The sequence below is a fragment of the Aphis gossypii genome, chromosome 3, assembly GCF_020184175.1.
Source record: "Aphis gossypii isolate Hap1 chromosome 3, ASM2018417v2, whole genome shotgun sequence".
Classification (NCBI taxonomy): domain Eukaryota; kingdom Metazoa; phylum Arthropoda; class Insecta; order Hemiptera; family Aphididae; genus Aphis; species Aphis gossypii.
This window is the reverse complement of record NC_065532.1, coordinates 35833382-35853564: the sequence shown is the minus strand read 5'-3', so window position 1 is coordinate 35853564 and position 20183 is coordinate 35833382. Positions and strand designations below refer to the sequence as shown.

The 20183-nt window shown below is 25.1% G+C and overlaps 1 long non-coding RNA gene across 1 annotated transcript; it reads left to right on the top strand.

The window, feature by feature from the left end:
- Positions 1–7763: 7763 nt before the first annotated feature.
- LOC126551290 (uncharacterized) lies at positions 7764–12272 on the top strand. Its single transcript, XR_007605161.1, has 3 exons — positions 7764–7894; positions 8791–8882; positions 12141–12272. It is a non-coding gene; the product is annotated as an uncharacterized LOC126551290 (long non-coding RNA).
- Positions 12273–20183: the final 7911 nt, after the last annotated feature.

Here is a 20183-nt window from a genome sequence, read left to right as displayed (position 1 = left end):
CAAATTTCAAATTTAACATACCCACTCATTATAATGACCTATTCTATGTCTGAGGTCCTCTCGTCCACTCGATACCTACTGAACAGCAGAGCATTATCCACTTGACTACCTTTTTTTTTATTAACCTATATAACATAATATTATAATTTATAAGACATATTATGTGTCATTATATTTATATATTATTATTTATGAACAAATATATCGATTATAAAATAAAGATTAAACTCTTATTTTCCATTTTGTTAACAATACAATTGGACATAACTATTGCTCTCACTAGTTCCCGAATCGAGTACATTATAAAGTATGAAAAAAACAACCGATTTAAAAGCTTTTTGTTTGAAAATCGTGTTAACAAACAAAACTCACAAACAATATCATATATTCAAGTCTGGGTAAAAAGAAATAAATAAAAAAATATGATAGGACAAATAACAGATGTGAATGTGTTATATGAAATGCATTACATGGATCTGGGTCGGTAGGTTAGGTTTTAAAAATATTTTTTATTTTATTATCTAAAAACAATGAATGTTCTACAACAAACCATTCTATATAAATATATAATAATTTACATTAAATGAGTGTGTAAATTAACGTACCACATAAAAATTGTTGTTGTTTTTTAAATATTAATGTATTATTCATTTAAAAATATAACAATAATAATTTGAATACATAATAATAATAATTTTTCAAAGAAAAGGAATAAACAAAAAATAGTTTGTACAGATTCAGAATCCGTGGTTTATGGTAGTAGAAGTTTTTAATTGAAGTCTACAGGAGTGGAGTTCTTATACCTTTTGTGTAATTTTTACATTTTAAAAGGTAAAGAAAATTTAAATATAATTATTTGAATGAACAATACGAATGCATAAGTTTCCACCCGATCTTAATTACTTATAAGGTTATTCCATTACTTTTGTTGAAATATGCAACAAGTTACTTGTTATACTAACTGCTTTTCGCAAAAGTTTTTTTTTTTTCATTAAGGTTAATCATTTTTAAAAACTTTCCTCTCGATACAATACCATATTTCAACGTTATGAACGATCGAACGTATAATGAATAAATATTGTTGAAAATATGTAATATTATGCATTACTTCTAGTGGTGAATTTTTAGATTTGCGTATAATAATTATATATTTTTGATAGTCACGGAAATATCAATGTTGACTTTAAAATGCGATATAATCCCCACTGTCATTCTCGAATGCAAGCTGGATATTATTTTCTAGCAAATATTTGACTTTTAAAAACCAATTTCACGATAATTTTGTATTCGTTTAAGCGCGAAAATGATAAATAAATATCAATACCTATGTATTATTGTTTACTGTTATTGTACTAATATTTGTATCACTCTTCCGGCAACACACTGTAAAATTGATTATTAAGGCTTTCGAAACTGCACATCTTTTTACCTGCTGTTTGCGACATGTTACCTTAACAACAACAATTATAAATGTTAAAAAAAACACTGGAACACAAAAATAATAATAACGAGCTTCATTCCATTCGACTTGTAATAAGTACATGGCTCCATTATAATTCGATAGTTAGTACGCAATTTTCGCACGGTTCAATGACATTATCGCCATCAAATATGGATGGCTTTTGGACTATACTCACCAGTTATATGGTGTGTGCACACACCGCTAATACCATATATTATTATGTAATATAAAGAGTCTATATAAGCATTAATAGGCGGTCTATAGCTATTAATCATCCTCGCGTGTATTACGCAAGTACTTAGTAAATAATATCTTATATGGAGCGATTCACCAAATACGACCATCTCTTATCGCGTAGTTCTTCAAATTATTATTTTAAGAATTTTAAATTTCACATGAACGGTATGTTATTAGATCATATATGTGAAATTTAGAATTTGAAAACTTACTCGTTCACCGAGTATTATACATAAAGTGATTTTTTCAAAAAAAAAAACGGTATTTCGTGGTCTCGCACATTAAATTTGGAGATATTCTTTATTATAATTCATCAAAAAGATACTGCGGCGTTGCCTTAAGGTGTATTATAGTGCGTTTGTAAAATGATTGCTGTTTATTTACACTGTGAAAAATACGTAAAATTAGTTTTTTTTTAGAAAAAACTGACAACAAGTGGCTGTGGGTGCAATAAGAAATATAAATTTGACATTTTTTACGAATTTTTTAGGCCATAGTATTTTCAAATACTATTTTTTTTTTAACTTAAGGACGATTATTGAGGTGATAAAAACTCTTTTTGTTTTTATTTTTATTAAGAACAAATTATTTTTACTAAAAATAGTTTTTAATTTTTTTTTTAATGTATGTAGTTTATACCGATGATTTAATAATTATTTTAAAACAATTATTTAATGCTTACTCTAATACTTCTATAAGTTATTATACTTTAACAGTTTTTACAAACTATAAAATTATATTTTAAATTAATATAATTTTATTTTTATTATTCTTAAATCATCATTAGCTAAACATAACTTTTGGTTCTACATTTTGAAATATTATAATTGGCACTTAAATTTTAATATCTACCTTTGCCTTTCGATTTATATTTATCAAATAAAAAAAAAAAAATAATTTCGTTGAATCTAGACAATATCGTAATTTTCGTTTGCATAAAAAAGTTTAATGCTAAATCTTTATATCTGGAAATATGATATTTAAGTTCGTACACTTAAATATTCCAATTATCAGACTTTGAGTTAATAAATTTCTAGTGGAATGACAATATGACATTAATATTCTGTGGACAATCTCTGTAAATTACTCTGTATAGTGTTTATATTGTTTATATTGTAAAACATAGTTAGTACGCGTTTATAGTATATAGCGTTTTTTGATCACGACGAAATACGCTAAATTTTCAGGATACAATTTGTTTGATTATTGCTGATTGTTTTCTTTCTTATCTTTCTTTCTCTGGTCCCGTTTACGTTATTTTCCGTGTCCGACGTATAGAAATAAAGCCACCGATCAAAGTCTAATTATGTTTCTGTATAAATGTTTCATCAACAATAATAATATTATTACACAGACTCCGGGATTACAAAAATCTCTATCAAAAAAAGAAGATTGAAACAATTGTACGTCGGAATAAGTCAGTGAAAACGTATCAAAAGTTTTATGGAGTAAATAAAAAAAAAAAAATAATAAAAATCGAAACGCGTTGTAAAATGTTGGTGACGTCATATTGTTTTGCTATGTACAATGGTGTAGAATACTTACCATCTTATACTTGTGGGAAAACTTGGGATTAAATCGATCACTCGACTTGAAAAAAAAACAAAATTAATAATTCGTCATGAAATAAATGTTGCAGGTACAACCAATGCACGTGCAACAACTTTGTACTTAATGTAGGTACATATTATAACGTTACTTTGAATTAGCATAATATTATGCAAAGAAATTGCCTATATATTAATATTATTTCAATGAACACGTCGTATAAACAAAAGACAGATTGAACAGACTATAACCACAACAAAATTGCATTATATCACGAGTATAAACGTTGTGCCCCCTGGAGGGAAGTAGGATGTAATCTCTATAATAATGAAGTCTATAATCGCAAATCTTAAAAATCTTATTATTTCAGTTAGCGTCATATTATTTGGAATCACTGCAGCAATGTAGATTTCGAAAAGACATTAAATACACAATTATGAAAACTGCTATTTCATATCCCGATAAACTGAACAGTGCAACATAATAATATAATATATCGTCAGCTGTGCAGACTGTGATTTGAAACTAATGTGTTATTATACAATTTACAAGTGTGATGATCTTCGTATCTCAAACTTGGTAAATAATATTTTTCTTAATACATAAATAATAATAATAATAATAACATTTTAACGATCATAGATTTAACTGCAATATGTGGTATCCAGTACGTTAAGACTCCAGAGCGTATAATGTGCGGTGTAAATTAGCTATGTTATTATAGTTTTACATTTTTAATTCCGTTGCATAGTAGTAATAAAATAGTCGTTGGATACTAAGTACAATGAATAACCTGCAAGGAGTTGATTTTTTTTTTTGTTGTTGTTTTGTTTGTAACGAAAACTACATTTATCCACCACACATTTAGAAAAGAAAATACCTGAAAAAATATTTCAGAATTTCTTCAAGTACACCGTGAAACCACACAAAACAACAAAAACTAACTTAGCTTAACTTTTTCGTACAGTTTTTAAAAATCCATCGGGCTTTAACCCACCTGCCCGGATCAATGCCGTAAACAATAATGGTACATCCATCAATCATATTGCTCGTACCTGTAGGAAAGGTGTGGACGTTTGATAAATCAAACCTTGACTATAAAATAATTTTGAAGCTATTATTTTGTATACCAAAGTCAATTACCGTGATTGCAAGTCACTTCATTGCCAATAGGTACTCTATACTACTAATATTTTATTTTATATATTCAATTATATTTGTAAAATATGATATAATTAGTTATATCGATTTTTATTAAAACATCAAAGTAATATTTTATTACAGTCAACACATAAACATACCATTCAAATAGGTTTCTGATAGTTTGAAACTTATAACAATTACATATCCATGCGAAACAGCAGTTCCGTTGTTTTATACAAATTATATTATGTTTTCAATCATAGATAATAATCCAAATATAAAATTGTATTTCGCATATTTTCGTTGAATTTCAAGGATTTTTTTTTCAACATAAATATACTTAATATTTTTATTATTCGTGTAATTTTAGTACAAAAAAATTACTAATATTCATTGTATTTCTAAATATTAGGCATGGATCGATAGTAAAAGTGTATGAAAAACTATAAGGCCTTCGAGTTTCATACTTCTAACCAAGTCTACGCGTAGGCGGCGCGTGATTTCTATCGACCTCGAGACTTATATTTCAAACACCGGCGAGTTCGCGTACTGCAATCAAATGTTTTTAATTACGCGTACCGAAAAGTCTATAAAACAGTCCTAGTTGACGACGTAGGCTCAATGGCGGTGTATATCGTTGTGTTTTTATAACCTATTCTCTCGGTAACATATAATATTATTTCTGTCTTGAACACGCGTTTGTGGTGCGTAAAAAAGCTGTAAAGTTTTCTCAGAATGCCAATTAAACGGGATGTATATTCCTTGATATACTGCGTACACATGACCAATACAATTCGTATATTATATTATAAATAATAACAATTTATTATCATTACACTAAAATATGCACACACACACACTCACCACTATTATTTTAGTAGAAGTTGAACCGATACGCAATTTTATACGGATCGTTTTGACGTCATTTATTGCAATGGCACGTGTTACAGCTGTCCCGATATTCGTTTTCGAAAAAAGTGTTATGTTGTAGGTGTATTATTATTTCCTGTACTCTGCTCGTGCACCCACTGGGTCAGAGGCTAAGTAATAAAGTAAACAAGTAGACTCGCTATGACTAACGAGTATTTCATCGGCACCTCTGATACATCATAGATCCATCCTTGAACTCGAACTCTCTAAAAATGTAGTAAAAATTGTACTTCAAGAAGTTAAAATAAGCTTTTAAAGAAAATAAAACTACATAATTTCATTTTTACTTGTGAATAAGTTCTAATAAAGTAATAAATTAATAAGTAAGTAATAAGTTTTAACATAAACAATAATTTATTATAGTTGGATGCTCTTAAATGTAGATGTTTGATATCAAATATACACTTACAAAAGATATCTATGCATTAGATAAGTTTAATATAATAGTGTTATACAAGATACATTTTCGCTTAGTAGTACAAACTACAAATATTATTGATATGTACAAATTTTTAACATAATTAATGTCACAAGGTCAAAAACATAAATCAATTCATTAAAATTTAAATCTGCATATTTTATTGCTATAAACGTTTTATTCTATATATATTGTTTCACAAAATATATGCTAAAATCATCAACTATATTATTATGCACTAATAAATCATAGAACGAAGGTAGTCCATAAAATCAAAACAAAATACAAAAATATATGCACTAAAACAATTAATATTTTTTATATTTAATAATTAATATCATAACATTAATGAGCTAATAATGAAAACATGCTTACGCAACAAAGTTTAAGCCTTAATAATTTATTTTATTTATTATTATAAAGCATGCGTTTTCCAAGTATATAGTTACTATATTTACAATATTCAAAATATAACTGCAAAATACAATTTAACACATTAGTCTATCAAATTAAATTATACTCTGTTGACTGTTATTGATTAGTTGTTTCCGCAATTTGTGCAATATAGATACCTGTAGCTTGTAGGAGTATAAAATAATACACGAAAAGGTAAGAGACATACAAGGACATGGAATCGTGTGATATCACATAATAATACCGGGTCGTCTATACTTCTAAAGTAAATTTAAGACAATTTATTGTCCATTAAATGTACATTCAGCGTTACCTTATAATATATTCACAGGCATTTATATACTCGGTAGACCTTGTGAACCATATACATATAATCGTATAGAGCCCTATGATATCATAATATTTTTAGTGTTACATAATAACAATAATATTATATCATACTAATACATATAATAAAGTGTCTCGAGTGGAAAATATGAAACAGTGACACTTGAAAAACATTCAATTCAAATGTTTTCGACTGGTGCTAATTTTTTCATATAATATTGAATTTTTTATTTGTTACGTTTTAGTTTTTCATATTTTTTCACGGGAATTTTATAAATTCCATAAAAATGAACTACAATTAATGCAAAATAGAACAGCTGTAAGGGGGTTTTTATTGTTATTAATATTGTTTTCTGAAAACACTTAGGTGCTTAACTATTGATTATTATATGCTGCGAGCTTTTTCGCTTCTATAGAAGAAAAGTAATACGCAAAATAATGTATTATATAACCTCTCAGTGAAGCTGTCTGTACCACGACGATGCGATTGCGGGCCACCTATATCCAGCTGTCTGTTTTGGAATTTTGGACTGCCGCTGGGTTTGATCGATAAAGTTATTAATTACTATATTATATTATATATAATCATATAGAAATATATAAAAGTATAAACAATATAATACTTTATGCTATTACATTTATTAATAACAATGGTTTTATTTCGTGTTAATAATATAGTGGCAGCATGTATTGTGTAGTGGACGTCCTGATTGTTTAGTCCATCATGTTCAACCTCGACTATGTCAGCTGGCATCCGTCATTCTGTAATTTTAATATATTTTATAGTTTTTATTCGTCTAATGAGTTTTGAAACGAAAAGTTTTCGTTTAAAATCTCTCCGAAAACGCTTAAATTTACATTAAAACTTTTTATTTGTTTGCAGTAAGCATGAAAAGTATTAATTGTTCGCCTTTTTGCTGCCCGTTAATATAATACGAGGGTATTCAAATGAAATCTACTACTTCTGGTACACATATAACTCTACAAACAGTACTTTACATTTTTAACTTCACACATATCAGACATAGTTCAAAAAGGTGTGAATCGTGTCCGGTTTTATTTTCAATCATCTATATAAATCGCATACTCTTTAGTAATGGACTTACGTGACATGAAACATGCATACGATCCGATGAGGTCATTAAACGCTTTTGACCTCGATACATCCTATAAATATAATATATAAATCATATTCAATTCGAATTTATTTATTTTTAGATTATTTTTCATATAAATGTATGATTTAGGATTTTTTACGTATCAAAAGTTCATCACACAGTACACTTTACACTTAATTCTGATGTATTTTAAACCACGTGATGTAGTGTATCTGTCTAGTCTCTTCTAGTCCATTAAGTTTAGAAATGAACATATTTTGAACTCACTTAGATTATGCGTGATATGAATACATTAAAGTATGTATACCTAGTTATAGTTATACCTTAAAAGCTTATTTCTCTTTCGAATTATTCCAATTGATAAGTTTATCGTGTATTCAAATCTACAAATTAGATCAAATAACTAAATTGTAATATCTTAATAGTGTATATATTTTGATAGACAATTTAACAAGTTTATTACTTTTTTCTTTTATTATTGATATCGAAAATTGTAATTTATATTTATTACGCTATGTAGTGTATACTCCAAGTATATAAGTTTCTTTATATTTCTCATACTGAACAATTTTTCGATAAAAAAAATGAATTTTTGTATCAAAAAATCTCATACAACGGTTTATGTAATGCATAATTATTTTTTAACAATGTGTTAGAGAAAATTCACTAGTGATTTATTTTTTTTAATACTATTGTATTTTTTTTTTTACGAGATAAAGGCCAATTTTAGTTGAATACTCATAAAGAAATATAATTGTATTAATTATATAGGGTTCAATTCGTTAGGTTAGGTTTACATTGTATAGATTCTCTCGTTAATTTTTTACAATATGTTAATTTTAAAGTGAGTTATGAGTAGATGTATAAAATATTAATGTATAAAAAGATAATATCACGTTTAAAAGTTTTTTTTTTTTTTAAATCAACAATAGAAAATGTTCGCAACATTAACTTTGATAATATGTCAATTCGCTCTAATATTAAAACTAACAATACAAAATTAGAACTTCTGAACATAAATTTGCAATATTACGCATTTGTAAAATGGAGAAAATATACCCAAGAGATACATTTAACGAAGAAAATATTACAAGATGTTCAGAAAAGTTTTCTTCTAAATGTTTTTAATTTAAATTTTAAACAGATGAGTACATATAATTATGTAGCTAATAATTTTTAATTCATTTTTACAGTGATTTGTTACAGATACAAAACACTATAGTACAATTTCTATTAACAGTTAAATATCTATGTAGCAGCCATTATTTTGGTCCCATTATCTCATGTAAGTAAAAATTGTAAGCAAAAATATATTAATACAATATCTTCATAACAACAGTTTAATATTATGCGATAATAAGAAACGTAACTATAAATAATATCTGTTGTTATAGAGATTGTGAATGAATGGGTTATAAAATTTGAAACATGATTTAATGATAAAATAGGATTGTTTAATAAAATGTGTACATCTGAATAAACATTAAAAGAAACACGAATAGTATTGTATGTTTGAATTTAGTGGATGAATTTGATAGTCTTTAATAGTAAACAAGTCTAAAAAGTCATATTGATTCAAAAATATAGGTAGTCATACAATGTAGCAAATTATTTAAGACTTGTTGATTATAGAAAACAGTTAGCTATCAATCTACTTAAACGTGATATAAGTGGATTTTATTTAGAAATAACAGTGAAATTTTATTTTTCAAAATCTATTTAAATAAGTTACAAAAGAAATGTAAAACAATCTAGTATTACAAATTTTATTTTTATTTTGAAAGGCAATAATTTTTTTCATGTATTATATTGTATATTATATACATTATACACAATAATTTATCAATATTGATTTTTCATAATCCTACACTTGAGTCTAAAAATTAAAAATCAAATAAATAATAAACAGTTTTTAAATATTACTTAGTATACCTACCTTCTTTAAAAAATCTACATAGATACATTATAAATAGTAGTTATCCTGAAGTTATTCAATTATATATACGGTCACCAATATTATAAGACGTTCACCTCAAAATTCGATCATTGGTATTTAAGATTAATATGCCAACTAAACTGTGTTAATACGTTTAATTAAAACCATTTAAATTTAAAAAATGAATATTGATTAAATAGTTTTATGTTTACATTCAAAAAAACTAAATATCTTTGTATTTTAAATTAGATAACTTCTATACTGATTAACTAATATGTTTTTATAAATAATGTACGTCTAACAAATATTATAAGATGTCACACTGACGAACGCATCGCGCATCCGTCTGTAGAGATTTTTATTTGATCTATGATAGTTACATTCTATAGAACTATAATTTAAATGATTCATGTGAACAAAAATATTTAATAAACGGAAAACGACTTATTTTTCATAAACAAAAAAATTAAATTTAAGTGGAAAGGGATAGAATATTACATTTTTAAGAGATCAAAGGACGTACATAGTTGTTGCTTTTATTTACATTTTTTTTCTTACTGTTTATATTTAACTATGGAAGAGTAAAAAAAATAAATAAATTTTACCTAGTAAAAACTAATAAAACAAAAAATATAGACTGACATATAAAAAGAGTATACAACAAAATTAAAAATATTCATTTTAAATAAAATGCTTATAACTATTTTTTGAAAAGAAAAAAAAATTGAGAATATTGTTTTAGGAAATATAAAATAGGTAATCACTACCATGCCACTCTCAGAAACATTATCGGTCATACAATCAATTTGTTTGAAGTAGCTATATTCATAGAATCCTTGTAAATATTAAAACACAAAAAATTTAAATACCTTTGAATGCTTTACTTGTTTTGCAGTTTTATAGAATTTGATTTAAAATTATACTAAATACATAATATCTGTTAAAAATTAGTTGATTCCCATTAATTTATATATATATATTTATGAAATAAATTTATTTAGTTAGAATACAAAAAATTGAGACGAAGATGAACATTTTTTTAAAAAAAACCTGGGTCCGTGGATGTGCCATTTCAAAATTGTCTGGGCAGTGAAAAGGTTAAATTAGTTTAAACGTAAAACATATTGTCTTAATATTATCAAAATAAAATATTAGATAAGGGTCAATCTACGTCATGTGGTGAAACTATGTGTCAATATGTGATTTAATAGTGAATAATTATGCAATGTTCGCAAATTTGAGATCAAATAATTACTGATGTAGAGATGAGCTTTATTTTCGATTCATCGTTCAATGGCGTTATTAGTGTAAAAAACTTATAACAACATAGATATAAATACAATACAATACAAAAGTTCTCATAGTAAAAAAAAAAAAAAGATAGATAGATAAAACAAAATAAATATTTACTTTGTTTAAGAGAAACTTATTGATTTGGGTACTTAATTATTATTATTTTTGTGCGCTTTTAGGAAATAATATAATACAAAAACCAAAATATTTCTTAATTTTTTTATTTTTACCACTATTTAATATTGTTAGTTCTATCAAATTAAATATAAAATAAAATTTAATGATGCAGTTCAGAACGTTTCATTTTATGTAAGTTTTCCAATAAGACTATATGGGATACCCTACCTCACACTTATTATTGTATTATGTTATAACAATATTTTCTATTTTTTAAGTATTTTTATTTTTATGATTTGAATAAATTTTTGTTTGTTGTAAATATATAACATATTTTGTATATAAAAAAAAATGTAAGACATATTATAGAAATATAGACAATTCAAAATCTATTAACTGTAGGTTATAATATGATTCAGGAAAATATGTTTCATAAAAATTCCGAAGTTATCTACTGATTTATGGCGTATTTACGCACAGTAAAGGTAATTCCGCGTGATTTGATTTTCTCCTTGATAAAGTCCCCGTCAGGAATTCGTTAGATTTCCAATTGGATTTTGGAATATATACGATTCACCTTATATGTACAAAGAAAAGAAAATAATAAATCTGAATAACTAGGCAAAATCCTGAGACCATAAATAGATATAATGAACATAATAATACTCGAAAAAAATAAAAAATCAAACAAAAATCGTAAAAAAAAATTAATACATAAATAACAGTAAAAAGGTAACATATAATTACATAACATATACTTAGTAATTACAGCTAATGTGTGATGGTTTCAATAATTTACAAGAATACAAAATAGTTGTGAGTGTTTCAAAATATTGTTGGTTATTAGTTTACCTATTACTCATAGGTGCTATGTTATAGTATACGAGAAAATAAATATAACTATAGAAATTCATGAGTCTTCATGAAAAAATCAATTTGCAGTTTATTTATAATCATTGTTATTCTCAACTTTGTGAAACCAGTCTACATAAAAAATAATATTTTCGTCAAGTTTTGTAAATAAAAATATGTTTTCAATAAAATAGACATAACAGGTTTTTATATGGTGATAGTTTTCTATTGTATAACAAAAATATATTGCAAATTTAAAATACATTTTATTTATATTCTATGGTGCCATATGTTATAAAATTTATTATATTTACTTTTTATATTTATTGAAAATTATATTTTTAGTTGAAAGCCAGATTTGTATACAATAAATTCAATAATCAACGTAAATATTCTGACTTGGCGTCTAATATGGATATTGAATAATGTGTAAAATATGAAATAATTTAATTGAAGTTATATGAAAAAAATTCGTAAAGAACGGTGAGTAATTTTTTTTTTATTATATGTACTAAAACTTAAATATACTTCAATATGTAACTTCGATAATGGTTTCTGATAAAAAATCAAATATAGTTGGTATTTTGGAGGTATAATTATGAAATTATAATATTGAAATAAATAACTTTGGAACGTAATTTTAATAGGTGACGTAAACGTTTTTACAGATAATAGTAAAATTAAGCAATTTAAAAAATATAAATTCATATCGTCTACGCGAATTGAAGACTTAAAAAGATTTTTAAGTATTTAACAGATTATCTTTCTCGAACAGCTTTATTAGAAAAGAAAGCCAAAAAAAAAAAACCTAATAGGAAACTACATTAAATACTACTAATTTATTTCTACCATATACAAAATTAAATTTTAACCAATTAGAAACAACACATGCCTGTGATAATGTATTTTAGTAACTATATACGCCTTTTAGTAGTACACGAAACTACATTTGGCATTCGTATACGTAACGGACCGAATGACTGTTATAGTAAATTTTGTAAAGTAATCAAAATAAGTTGTCCATGAAACTTTGTGATAATACAGGACAAATGGGAAATGGGCTATATATTATAATACAATATAAATACAATAAGAAGTGTATTTCCATATTGATGACAAAGCATTCCCTTTTTTTTTATATTGGAGCGTGTTAAAACTGTTATTTTTAACAAGATCCAGTGTTCAATCATAATTTATTCCTAAATTCTGAAGTGCTAGAATAATATTATAGATGTAATAAAATATTCCAATCGGTATTTGTATAAATTACAAAGAACTACCAACCATAATTTCCGGCTTTCTCGTGTACCTATAATACGTTTCATCACGTCTGTTTATTACCGTAGGTACCGACATTATATCACATAATAAATATTCTAAGTGTTGTAATTTATACTAGAGGGCATTCAAAATAAATGTAACAGTATGACTAAACGAATACAAACACACAAAATAGGTAGGTATAATAATCGTGATAAACATTGTCAGTATATAGAACGAATGTACCAAGTACCTATACTTAAGATGGGTAAGTTACGTGCATATATACGAGTATACTTATATAACTAAATTGGTGCATTGGAAATAGTATGAATGCAATGTCTTTATGTATATTTATGTTTACTAAGGTAAGGATGGCCAGGATGGACCGTTCGTTATGATAATGATAATACATTAGCATTGCGTATACTGATACGAATTAATTTATCGTAAATTGTATGTAAATATTATCATTCATTTACTTGTAAATATTTAAAATGTTTTTTTATATATACATAACCTAACCCAATCTAACCTTGGTTAGATAAAATTTTCGATTTTTCCAAGTATTTTATTTTTTTTTAAGTGTCAATAAGAATAATTTTTCCTCACATTAATTGCATTATTCAGACATCCGGGAAATATATTATATAATAATATAATAACGTCATTAAATGAATAACAATAATAATGATTATTAAAAAATAACAATGGGCATGGCATGATGTGGGTCTTCGTATACTACAGCCAATCAGCGCTCCGAAGACTTACAATACTCTTTTTCTATTGGCTGTTATTATTTATTATAATTTTAGGCGTTTTAAAATATCTTAACGACTAGAGTCTCGATATTAAGTTCATCAGTCGTAGTTCGAACGCAGTGATCTACACTTCAAACCTCGTAAGACAAATCTAAGCACCAAGCAGTTGTTACATCTCATATAGAAACCTACATCAACAGTAATAATTGATTCATCGTCGATTCTATATACACATTCTGAGGTTAGTCGTAGGCGATTGCTTAACTATAAGCTTTAAATAATTATTTTAATATATTATAATATATAATATATATATATAAGTCGAAATTTAAATTTTATAAGAGAGACACGAAACTTATTTTGTGTAACTTATTGTGTTTCCTTTTCGAAATAAATGAAATAAAGATACACATACTGTTACTATAGGAACACACGTAAATATATTTTGTTTTCATACCAAATAGTTTAATTTAGATACAAATAACATAGTTCTTTTAAAAATCTAAAAATCTCTAGTAATAATAATATTAGACATGTCCCCCCTAATAAAAGTGGTAATAAAACCTCCAGCAAACTGTCAGGTATAACAGTAAAAAATACGTTGAACAGTATAAATTTGTATACGTGACAAAAAATCAGGACTTGCTTTTATAGTATTGACTATCATTATATTATAATAATATTTGAAATTTTCATCAAATGTTTAAATTAGCGTTATCAATACACGGTTAAATTTTCGAAATATTTTGGCTTTTTTGAGTTATTTATTGACCACTGAAATTTTCGATTTTTCTGAGCATTTTTTTTTTGAAGTGTCGATAAAATAACTAGAAAATTCAATACAAGGTTCTTCATGAGTCGTTCTTATTATAGTTAAAACCATCGTAAGTCACAGTTTATTTTTATTAACATTTATTGTTCAAATTTAGTAAAAATCACAAATTTTTTTAAATAATTTAAATAGTCGTAAATACTTGAAAATTTCATTAGGTAGTTATTTAAATTGACGTTTTTTACATATTTTAATTTTTTTAATATTTCCCTTATTTTAATGATATTTATGTGCATTTAAAATATTTTTTTTTGATTTTATTTTTATAAATAATGATAACTTAATAACTTCGTTTTCACCAACAATTTTAAATTATATCCTAGGCTGACAAATAATTTTCGTTCAGAATCGTTTTTTGTTTAAAATGATACCTTTATTTTCGAATTCAAATTTAATTTTAATTACCACCCTTTTTTTTTGTTCATCGTATCATCTGATTTCGAGCTTTTCATGTAAAAATGTATTTTATTTTTATTTCATTAATAGTATAAGAAAAAATTATGTTTTAATTTTTTAATCAACATCATATACTGTAGATAACACGTATAATATCTAACATTTCCGTAGAATTTAATTAGTTATACTTACTCAATGTTTGTATATCTATTAGAGTTTAAATTAATTAATACAAAACTATTATATATTCATAATATAATAGTATAGTATTTCAGAATAAAGTCGATGTTTATTATAATTTTTAATTTATTGGTCTAGACGATTAATATTATATCCAATAAATTAACATTTTTTAAATAGACATTCATAACTGTCAGTAATCAATAACTGTATAATATTATTGTTCTATTTATATTGAAACTTGTTCTAAGAGAGAAATAATAAACAAAAAACACAGTTTTTACGTTTTGTAAGGGTTAAAAAAATTAAAATTAAGCTTTCCATAAACTTTCCTTCAAATAAGTATAGAGAAAACTCAAAACATCATTACAGGAAAATTTTAATGTGAGTTTGAATTTTAAATTTTAATGAAATTGCGTAACGATAACAATTTATCCTCAATTTTTTTTTTATTCAAAAAGTAAACGTCGTAAACACTTGAAAATGTCACTAGTTAATTAAATTGGCATTTTTTTATATAATTTAATTTTCAAAAAAATTTTCTAATTTTAATTCTATTAAAATATTATATATACAATATACGTATTTGAAATATTTCGTTTTTGATAGTTTTTTTTTTTTTTTTTATAACCTAACCTAACTTAACCTTCTTGGCAGAGTTAAAATACTTGAATATTTAATACAAAGTTCCTCATAAGTTTGTCTTATAATGATTCGAAAATTATAAAAATACATATGCACACTTTTTATTATCATTTTAAGTTAAAATATTGACAAAAATTTGTCAAAATCATGAATATTTGCAAATTATTTTGTATTTAAAATTAAAAAAATATTTTGTATATTAAGTAACTCAGGTGTATTTAGGTCATTAAAACAAACTACCTTATTCACCACCCAATTTAAAATTTATATCTTAGGGCTGACAAATCATTTCCATTCAGAGTCGTTCATTGTAGATAATGATACCTTTCATTGGTATCAATGTTATCAATTCAAATTTAATAAATCCATTACAGTGACCTACTGATATAGTACCTACGTAGTTTTTATAATATTGGACATTTTGTATATTTGTTGCCACTAAATTGATTGTTTTTATTTTTATTTCATTATAAACTATGTAATGAAATATAAATAAAAAATTTCAATTTACTTACATTTTATTATCAATCCAAAGTTTATTTTTCTATAGATGAATTATTTTTATTTACTAAATTATTGCTATTTTTTGTACAATATCAAAATCATTAGTATTAAAATATTAATTTGAACTATCTCACTAAGTAAGGGGTACCTATAACTTTTTCAATAATATTACCATTATTATAATTATTATAATATATAATGGTAAACTATAAATATAGAGTACAACGTGTAGTATCAGGTATGAAATTCAACTTTCAAACCTGTAGTTTAGTTACTTTAAGTAACAAAACTTGGATTTTCAAAAATTTTAATTTTGAGTATATAACCCACTAGCTTTCACCCACTTGATCCACCCCCGTGAATAGTTATTTGTAAATTTTGGGAATGATCCTTTGAATTATAGTTATTTCAATTATAAAATGCTATAAAGTTATATGTATCTTATATATACGCAAAATAATAATAATTTAAGGTGATTATAAATTTGCATAAATATACTAATAAATAATAAAAACAATTTTTCTCTCATTAATATCATTATTCATATACCCGGGAAATATATTATATATTAATATTATAATATCTTTAAATGAATAATAATAATAATGATTATTAAACAACAACAATGGGCATGGCATTCTGTGGGGTTTTGCATAATTCAGCCAATCACCGCTCTGAAGACTTACAATACTCTTTTTCTATTGGCTGTTATTATTTATTATAATTTTATGCTTTTCAAAATATCTTAACGACTAGATTCTCGAGATTAAATTCGTCAGTCGTAGTTCGAACGCAGTGATCAACACTTCGAACCCCTCAAGACCATTCAAAGCACCAAGCCGTTGTCATTTTGTCACATCTCATAACCATCGACAATAATAATCGATTCATCGTCGATTTTATACACACATTCTGAGGTCAGTCGTAGGCTATTGTTTAACTATACATTTTAAACAATTATTTTAATATATTATAAAAACTAAACTATAATAGCAAGTCCCAATTTTTTTTCACGCATACCTACAAATTTACATCGTTAAACGTATCGTCACAAATTTGTTTACTGTTATACCTCACAGTTTGCTGAAAGTATTAGTGCCACTTTTGTTAGGGAACATGTCCAATATTTAGACATTTTTAGATTTTTAGAAAAATGTTATTTTGTTTGTATTTAAACACAGTATTTGGTATGATAACAAGACATATCTACGTGTTCCCATAGTAACAGTATACGTATCTTTATTTCATTTATTTCAAAAAGAGACCATAATAACTAATAATTTCCACAAAATAAGTTTTATTTTTTTTTTTTTTTGAAGTATTAATAAAAAATTTTGGATGCCCAAATAGACTTAAAATTTTAATACAAGGTTCCTTATGAGTTGTTCTTATTATTGGAGTTAAAAAAAGTAAATCAAAAATCGTTAGAGACAATTTTTTTTATAAGCAATTATTAGCATTTATTTGAATTTTGTAGTTGAAATATCATAAAATTGTTTGTGTTTATCTAAGGTCATAAAAAATTAACACTAAGTTTTAAATAAGTTTTCTTCCAAATAGCTATAGAAAAAACTCGAAACATCACTATTGGAAAAATTGTATGTGTTGAATTTTAAATTTTTACGAAATTGCGTAACAATAACGATTTATCCTCAAACAATTTTAAATATTTGTTATTATTCTATTATTCATAAAGTATAATTAGTCGTAAATATTGAAAATTTCACTATTTATTTAGATAAGCACTTTTTTTAAATTTTTAAAATGTTTTACTTATTTTAAAGCTTTATTTTATATATATATATATATATATATACGTTATTGATTAGATTTTTTTTTAGATTCTGAACGAAGTGATGAATGTATTGATTTTACAATGATGTGTGTTTTTTTTTTTTTTATTTTTTTTATTTTTGTGTCTGTCACCACGTTTTGGAGCAGTAAAAGTGCTCCGATTTTAAAAAGTGGACCCTGTTTCAGATAGGAAAGTGAATGTAGTTTGTACTTTGGGGGGTCAAAAGTAAAAAATTTCCAATAGTTTTCAAAAGCGCCGGGAAAAACCAAAAAAAAAATTACGGAAAACGGGAATTTTAACGCAAAACCAGTTTTCGACCAAATCGATTTTTTTTTATGGTTGTAATTCAAAAACTAATCACTGAAAATACTTGAAATTTTCACAGTCAGTGATATCCGTATATAGTAAAATTTTCAAAAAATTTTGACTTTTTTTGAGTTATTTATAGACCACTGAAATTTTCGATTTTTTTGAGAAATTTTTTTTAAAGTGTCGATAAAAAATGTTTGGATGACCAAAAAGTTTTGAAAATTTAATACAAGGTTCCTTATGAGTTGTTTTTAATGTAGCTAAAAAAAATTAAAAATCGTTAGTCACAATTTTTTTTTATAAGCGTTTATAGTTCAAATTTTTACGAAATCTGTCGAAAACGCGAAAATTTGCAAGTAATTTTGAAGTTGAAAAATCATAAAATTTTTTTCTTTTATAACTAAGTTTTGAAAATTTGGTACAAGGGTCTCCATACATTTTTCTTCAATTATCTGTAAAAAAAACTCTACCGGATTCAGACAAAAAAATTTTATGAGTGTTTGAAATTTAAATTTTTACAAAACCGCGCTAAATAACGGTTTAGCCTCAAACGATTTTTGATATTTGTTATAATTCAAAAAGTATAAGTCGTAGATACTTGAAAATTTTACCAGTTATTTAGATTGGCATTTTATTTACTTGATTTAATTTTCAAAATATTTTGAGTTTTTTTGAGCTATTTATGGACAACTGACATTTTCAATTTTTCTGAAAAATTTTTTTTGAAGGGTCGATAAAATTTTTTTGGCCCTATCAAAATACTTGAAAATTTTATACAAAGTTCTTCATATGTTATTCTTAAAGTGATTAAAAAATTATAAGAATACATAGGCACAATTTTTTTTTATTAGCATTTGAAGTTCAAATTTTGACGAAAATTCGTCAAAAGCATGAATATTTGCAAATTATTTGAAGTTGAAAAATCATAAATTTTTTTGTGTTTATAACTAAGGATTAAAAATACAACACTAAGTTTTCCATTAGTTTACCTTCAAGTATCTATAGAGAAAACTCGAAGCATCATTATAGGAAAAATTTTAAGTGCGTTTGAATTTTAAATTTTAACGAAATCGCGTAACGATAACGATTTATCCTCAAACGATTTTAAATATTTGTTATTATTCAAAAAGTATAAGTCGTAGATACTTGAAAATTTTATCAGTTATTAGGACTAGCGTTTTCTTTACGTGATTTAATTTTCGAAATATTTTGAGTTTTTTTGAGCTATTTATAGACAACTGAAATTTTCAATTTTTCTGAAAAATTTTTTTTGAAGTGTCGATAAAATTTTTTTGGCCCTATCAAAATACTTGAAAATTTTATACAAAGTTCCTCATATGTTATTCTTATAGTGATTAAAAAATTATAAGAATACATAGGCACAATTTTTTTTTATTAGCATTTGAAGTTCAAATATTGACAACAATTCGTCAAAACCATGAATATTTGCAAATTATTTTGTAGGTATATTTCATAAAAATTTTTGTATAAGTAGCTAAGAGTTGAAAATTTAATACAAGGTTTTTCATAAGTTTAACTTACAATTATTATAAAAGAACTTAAATTTTGTTGTATTCAGGCCATTAAAACATAAACCACCTTTTTCACCAACCACTAGAAATTATATCCTAGGCTGACAAATCATCTTCGTTCAGAATCGTTTTTCGTATACAATGATAACTATCATTGGATTCAAATTTAACACT